An 8,447-nucleotide genomic window follows, 5' to 3' on the forward strand; every position below is an offset into this window, starting at 1 on the left:
ATGAACACACCGATACAGAATGAAGACCCAGTTACACCATATCATCTGAAAATTTGACTGTAACTGAAGAACAACAACAAACAAAGACACCTTGGTATGTAAGATTGAACCACTTTGAAAATCAAATAATTGGGAACAAGTATCAAGGAGTTATGACTAGAGGAAGACTGGAAAATGAAGAGGTATGTCTTATTTCTCAAATTGAACTAGCATCAGTTAATGAGGCATGTGAAGATAAACACTAGATTAAAGCTATGGAAGAAGAATTAGAACAAACTGAAAAGAATAACACATGGACATTAGTTCCCCTACCTAAAGACAAAAATGTAATTGGAACAAAATGGGTATTCAGAGAAAAACTTAATGAACATGGTAAGGTAATCAGAAATAAAGAAAGACTAGTGTGTAAGGGATATTCACAAAAAGAAGGAATTGATTATAATGAAACCTTTGCACCGGTAGCTAGAATTGAGGTAGTCAGATTATTCTTGGCTTTTGCAGTACACAAGAACTACAAAGTATATCAAATGGATATTAAATGTGTATTTTTGAATGGAGATCTTGAAGAAGAAGTTTATATTGAACAACTTGATGGATTTTCTTTGACAGATAATAAAGATATGGTTTGCAGGTTAAGGAAAGCTTTGTATGGGTTGAAGTAAGCTCCAAGAGCTTGGTATGCTAGATTGGATAAATATCTTTTGAAGATTGGTTTTTCTAAAGGTAATGTTGACAACAACTTATACTATAAAGTGACTAATGATGAAATCTTGGTTATAGAAGTTTTTGTTGATGATATAATCTTTGGAGGAGAAGATGGATTATGTAAAGACTTTTCTAACAAAATGCAGCAAGAATTTGAAATGTCTATGATTGGAGAGATAAAATTCTTTTTAGGATTGCAGATTTCACAGACTGATAAAGGTATATTCTTGAGTCAATCTAAGTACTTGAAGGAGTTACTAAAGAAATTTGGCATGGAAAACTCTAAATTGGTAAGCACACCTATGACTACAACTGACAAATTATCACTGAGGGGTGAATCAGCACCTGTTAATCCAACTAGGTACAAGTCTATGATAGGAGGTCTACTATATTTGACACAAACAAGACCTGATATTATGAATGTAGTATGTATTGTTTCAAGATTTCACAATAATCCTAAAGAAAATCATGAATCAGCAGTAAAAAGGATTTTATGGTACTTACAAGGCACTACAAATCTTGCCTTATGGTATCCTAGAGATGAAAATTTTGAATTATGTGCATACACAGATGCAAATTGGGTGAGAGATGTAGATGACAAAAAAAAGACCACCGGTGGAGCATTTTTTCTTAGAAGCAGATTAATTTCTTAGTTGAGTAAGAAACAAAGTTGCACATCTTTATCAATAGCAGAATCATAATATGTTGCACTAGCAACTAATTGTACACAGGTATTATGGCTCAAGCAAATGTTGAAGGATATAAAGGTAAAATGCAAGGAACCTATAACTATCTATTGTGATAATACAACAGCAATTGATATATCTAAAAATCCAGTACTACATTCAAAAACTAAACATGTTTCTATCAAATTGAATTTTCTTAAAGAGAATGTTGAAGCAAAAGAAGTAAAATTGGTTTATGTGAATACTAAAGAAAAGATTGCAGATATTTTTACTAAGCCTTTGCCTAAGGAGACTTTTGAATATCTCAAAGATCAGCTTGGGGTTATACCCCTACCGATACAGACTTAGACAGTTGATGTTTTTCATCAACCGACAGAACTAACAAAGAAATCTTTTATTCAGGCTTTGATGAGGGGAACTACTTCTTAGGGGGAGTAGTTGTTATTTTGTATTTGAACTTGGTTTTTGTATTGCTTTAGCATTTTATGTCAAAGTGGGAGAGATTGATATGGAAAAACACATGTTACTCCTAGGGGGAGAGACTCTATCCCTTAGGATGAGATATTATGATTTCTGGTTATGATCTCTTTTGGGAGATAATTGGTTTTTGGTATTTGGCATTTATATTTTGGCACTTAGATAGTTTTTCCATCTTGTGTTGTCATCAATGCCAAAGGGGGAGATTGTTGGTATTTTGGATATGTTGATATGGTTTTGTCATTGATGTCAACACTTATCAAACTTGTCAACCTATTAGCACTTAGAGAATTGGCTATGTTCACCAGCAAGCAAGTGACTTATGCACAGTCACCTGTATTTGGTTCACCAACAGGATATATTGTTCACCGGCACTTAGAATCACGTGGAAAATACTTGGTTATGTCAAAGACATTGTTTAGACACTTTGTCTTGGAGATTTTTTCATTGGCATATTCGAGTTTGTATATTTGTTGTTATCGGCAAATAGGTCCAGGTTATACACCGACAGGCTTATCTATTCCAGATCAGCACGACACGTTATGGAGATGATTTATTATTGTTGTAAATGCATTAAGCCGACATGTTCTATCGAATATTGCATCGGTTATTAATTTACTTGTAAATTGTTTTTATTGTAATATCTTTTATAAAGCCGACCTACACATTTTGGTCTTAGGCTTTGGTATATATGTAAGATCTTATTTGATCGAAGTAAGGAAGTAGAAATACGAATGCAAAAAGGATTGCAATAAGGTATATGCGAGAATAAGTAAAGCTATACATGTAGACATCATTTCAAGGTTGAAGGAAGGTTTGAAGAAGGCATATCAGAGCTAAACCGATACTAAATCCAACATATGAAGATGCTATTTTGAGCAGTACATTATCATTGGATCTAACCATCCAATTGTAGTCAGTGTTACTCCCATTTGTGATTGGGCAGTGAGCTATAGGCGCTTGGCCTTTTTGCATGTGTAGACCCCTTATTGTATACACAGACTATCTGCAGTAATATCATCTGATTGTGGGTAAGGTTTTCCACCGTGGTTTTTCCCCTTACAGGGTTTCCACGTACAAATATTGGTGTTATGTGTTGTGGATGTTATTGTCTTTCTTTTTCATGCATTAATATTTAACTGATAAACTGTCTACTAGCATTAAGTTTGGCTTACCAGTATTAAGCATTAAGTTTTGGTTAAGTTAATTTTGGTTTGAATTTATTAGACAACTGATTCAGCCCCCCCCTTCCTCTATGTTGTCTCCGGGACCGAACACCGACATCATTACTTCATTGGAATCCGACATTAAGGAGGATTTACTTAATAAATCATTTTGTAAATATTGTCAAGGCTAACATTGAATATCTTTTGTAAATGCATTGTAAGTCGAGATAAGGCATATTATTTGTAATAGGTATATAGGTCAGTCTGCTAGGTTGTTTTGAAATGAGATATATGTGATAAATGATATGTGTGGATATAGGAGAATATAGCAGAACTATATAATGTGAAATATATGTATGAAGATCATTTTGTATGTGAATATCATGCAATGATCTGTAGATAGCTTGGAAATCATTCTTGGAGGAGAAGTGGTACCGGTAGTAGTTCAAGGTTCATGAACTGGTATAGAGAAGAACCAGAACTGGAACTCTATTTGGCATAGCAGATGCATTCTTGAGCTCATTTTTTAGTAATTTACTTTAGTAGAAAGCTTGTAGTTAGTGAGGCTCTTTAGTGATGAGCAATATGCTCTAGGCAGTATGCCTTCCTGCAAGTGTAGGCCCCTGTTATATGTAATATCTTTTCATATGGCTAGTGAACTGATATTGTGGGTCACAAATCCCACCATGGTTTTTCCTCATTGAGGTTTTCCATGTATAAAATCATGTGTGTTATGGTGTTCATTTATGTGGATGGTTTATTCGCTTCTTGTTATATGTTTATTTGTTTACTAATTTATATATGCATGGTCTAGAAAGTTAAAAATGGTTCATACCGGCAGAACACTTATTCACCGCCCCCTCTCTCATTGTTCTTGGATCCCAACAATTGGTATCAAGCCTGGTAACTCAAAAAGAAGTTTAACAGCTTGAGGAAGATCCTGAAACTAGAATCTTTGAACATGGATACGGAGAAGCAACTTGAGATGGCTCTTGAGGATTATGATGCTAAAAGGATGAAGAACTTGAAATTGCAAGAAGAATTAAATTATACAAATGAATTTATTCTTATCCTGCAAGAAAGGTTATCATCTACTCAAGCTAAGAGAAAAGAACTTTTGGAACAACCAGATGATGAGGAGAAGAATGCTCTTAAGGAACAATGTCAGAAACTAAGTTAAGAAAACATGCTCATGAAGAATGAAATGCAAGATCTGACTATGAGGTTATCAAAATATTTTGAGGATAGAAAGAAGAAGGAAGATAATCTTGTTATATCTTTAAAGAAAAAATTTGATGAATGTGACAGATTGAATCATGAGAATAATTTGTTGAGAACTGATTTGGCACACTCCTAGAACAATGAAAAAGAACTTGAAAGACAAATAACTACTCTGAGAGATGATTTGACTACTGCAAGTTTGTATAAAGAAAATTTTAGGATCAGTGTTGCACAGTTGGATGACTTTTTGAAAAGACAAAGATAGATTGATGATTCTAGAGGACTTGGATTTGTACAAGGTGAAAGCTCTGGTACTGCAAATGAAGATCAGACAACCGGTATGCAAAACTCATCATAACAGAGGAAAACGGTAAGGCAATTTAATGCTTATAATTTAAAGGTAGATGTTTTGTTTACAATAAATTTGGGCATATGGCTAAACAATGTAGAAATAAGGCAAATCAAAACTACAATTTGGTTCCCGGTCAATGCACAAACTATAAGAAATATGGTCATAGATTAGAAGATTGCAGAATGAATGTTAAATGTCATGCATGTGGAAAGTTTGGACATTTTTCTAATCATTGTAGGTCAAGAAATGATACCGGATATGTCAAAGCAATTCAGAAGAACAATGTTACATGTTATGCATGCAACAAAATAGGTCATATTGCTAAGTATTGCAGAAGCAAGACTCAACTAGATAATAATGATAAAGATAGTGAGAAAGGAAAGAAAAAGGTAGATGAAATACAACAAGATCACACCAAGAGATGGGTTATAAAATCTGAAGAACCAAGTGGAGATGGATCTATATCGGCAACTCCATCGGTAGAACAGGGTATTCCTCCACCGATAGGAAATTCCACCAGCAACTGAGGCATAAGCCTTAGGGGTTGGCAAAGTCATTGCTAAATTTTGCATATTACCCCGGAAGAGATCTAAGGAGATCTAGAAAGAGATCTAGAGAATTGTGTTCATGATCGATGGAGGTTCACCCAACACATAACTGTGAAACTGACATCCGTAGGGTTGTTGGTGAAGCATTTATTACAAAAAATTAGGGTTTTATTCGTTGATAAAAGAGGGTAAGTGAATTAATTTTCACTCACCGAGCATTCAAAGCAATCAGAGTGAAGGCAAGTTAAGAGCGTGCAAAAGCATTGTGAAAGGATTTCAAGTAGTTATCTGAAGCACTCAATCTTCCACCGACATTCACCTTTAGGTATTTTTTGAAATGGAATCTGGATCTTCAGCTCCTACTTTTATTGCAAATCTCACCATTGTCAAAGTCAAGGATAGGTTAAGGCCAGTATTTAAGGAGGTTCCCAAAATTGCTAAAAAGGAAGACTCTGCAGGAGCGTTTTCTAGGGTTCCTGACAGCGTAATGTATGTTGAAGATGTGAGGGCATACATTCATTGCACCCTTGAGGATTTGGGCACATAAGACATCAAAATCATGTATCAATTCGTGATACTAGGAGACTCCAGAACCATCAAACTGGAATTCAAAGCAATTGAGGATCTAGGGTTAATCGGTATTATGTACTTATCGGAATTCAATGATGAGGTTATCAGATATGTTCTGAGCAGGGTTCATAATGAATTTATTTGGCTAGATAGGCCTTACATGATCACTAAGGAGGATATTCAAGCTGTCATCGGCTTACCTAGGGTTGGACAAGAACCTAGCAAGAAAATTTCCAACATAGAGGTCGAGAAACTCACCGGTGCTACACTTGATAATAGATCAATGAGGGTTAGCACACTCATCAACACGGATATAAATTTTGCAAGCATGATCATAGGTTACAAGGTAACTCAATCCAACCATTTGAATTTTATTGCTAGTTCATGCATTCATGCTGCATATCAGATGTTGAGGAATAATGTGAAGTATTATTTATGTGAATGGATGAGGAGTGAGTTGATGCTAAACCTTGGTAAGATCAAAGGAACCAAGAAAGGTAGGTTTAGATATGAAAACTTGATTGTTTGTTTAATGCTTTACTTCCTGAATGAGCTACCTAGTCTAGGGAAGAAGCATTGGGCTCATGACATACCGGTAGGTATGCAGATCAAGGAAGCTATCATCAGTCTTGGTATTGGTAGAGATGAGAAACTTTGGGGATATTTTAAGACATTTCAAGAAAACATGAGGAAAAGGGAGAGAATTTCAAAGAACATTGTGGAGAAGTATTCCACAGATATCTACTTTATGGTAAAAATTGATGAAACTCTTATGGAAGCGGTTGAACCTAGGAAAATATGGATTATTGAGCTTGGATATGAGGTGGATGATAGTATTTTTGAACTCTATACAAAGATGATGTTAGATACCCCATTAGATGATAAGACAAAGCATTTTGGTACAACATGAGAGAAGGCTCTTGAAGTGAAAACTAGTTTTAACATAAAAGAAGAGAGAAGAAAATAGAAAAGATGTCTGCATATGTACAAGATGTGATCCATAAGATAGACACTCAGTTGGGCTGTAAATCTAAATAGGTAGCTAAACCGACAGAGGTTGATACTACGAAAGTGAAGAAGCCAAAAGTTCACATTTCCCCTATCACTTCTGACTTTAAATCTAGGGATAATGAACCTCTGGCTTTTAGAAGGGTACAAAGGAAGAATGTGGTAAAACCACTAGTAGAGAAGAAGAAGGTAGAGCCTAGGAGGAGACTTGTTAGAAAGACAACTAAGCCTACTGCACCTCTGCCACCGGCAAGGAAGCCTATGCAGAAGAGGAAACCACTCACACCGGCAATCGCAAGCAAAAAGAAGGGTGATGATACTAGAACCGGTAAGACCACAATGACTTGTGCTGAGCTTATTGATGAAATTACAAAAGATGGAATATTAAAAAATATATAAAAGTATTATGAAGATTTAGAAGAGAATGAGCAAAATGAATTAGAAGAGGCTATTTTGTTGTATATAGACATTTATAAGAAAGACTTAGTTTAAATTATGAAGGAAATACCTTTATCCTTGTATAATAAACTTGAGGCTAGAAGACTTGACGTTGTCAAGAGGGATAGGGAGATTAAGGAAGTTGCACTTTTGGAATTATGTGGTATTGTAAATAATGAAGAAATGAAAAGATGTATAGACATCGCAAATAGGACAGTTTTCAGTAGTAAATCTTGACAAATAAGCCTTATGATGGGGAGAGTAAATGAGGTGCTAAATGAGACAAGTAAGGGATGGACCAAATTCTTTCAGAAAAACCCAGACTTTCTCACATCTCAAGAAGAATTTGCAAGGGCAACAACTTCCACCATTCCTGACAAATCAAAGGGGAAAGGTATTTTGGGCAGTTCAACTCTAATTTTGACACAACCAACAATAACTATAGATACTCAAACACAACCGACATCTAAGGAGAGTGTATAGTCTGTACCGACACAGACCATTTTTGAGCAAGGCAATGTACAGGACACTAGAAATACTGTGGATAATACTCCACCGGTAGTAACCGACACAACACCAAGTGGCGAAGCCACCGGTCCAAAAGAGGTTGAGATGGACAAGGTAAAAGCAACTGAGTCCATACTAGCAGGTAAAATTCATTCCCCGACAAAGGTTTTGGCAATTGACACTTCTCAAGTTGAGAAGAAATCAATCTCTGAGTTGAGTCCAACTAAATTAATGATGATGACTACTCAGAAATTACTAAAGGAAGGTACTGCAGATAAAGGATTAATTGATCAATTGGTCTCAATATTACACAGAATAATAACTGACTATCAGATTGAAGATGGAGAAATCCCTTCCGGTAAGCTCAAGACTCTAATAGAGCATATATCCAACAATTTTCAATCTCTGAGACAAATTGCAAATCGAAAAGCTTTGGACAATTTCACAGCAGTAAAAAGAACAACTTTTGATCAGCTTATGGAAACAAGGAAGAAGAAAATTGAGGACAAACTTATTCCCATTGAGGTTTGTTTAAAACAATGTACAAATATCTAAAGAGTGTGTTGTAACATAGGAAGTATTACAGCTAATGTAGATAGCAGATTGAAGGAGTTATATGATAAGATGGCTAAAATTGCTAACTCTTTTGATGGATTGGCTACACTAACCACATCTGTTGATGGACAAATTTTATCCTTGGAGAACCAAATTTTTTATTTTGAGAAGGAAAGAGATAAAATCATAAGAAGAGCAAGAAATCTAAGAAGAT

Source organism: Cryptomeria japonica, chromosome 11 (assembly GCF_030272615.1).
Source record: "Cryptomeria japonica chromosome 11, Sugi_1.0, whole genome shotgun sequence".
Classification (NCBI taxonomy): Eukaryota; Viridiplantae; Streptophyta; class Pinopsida; order Cupressales; family Cupressaceae; genus Cryptomeria; species Cryptomeria japonica.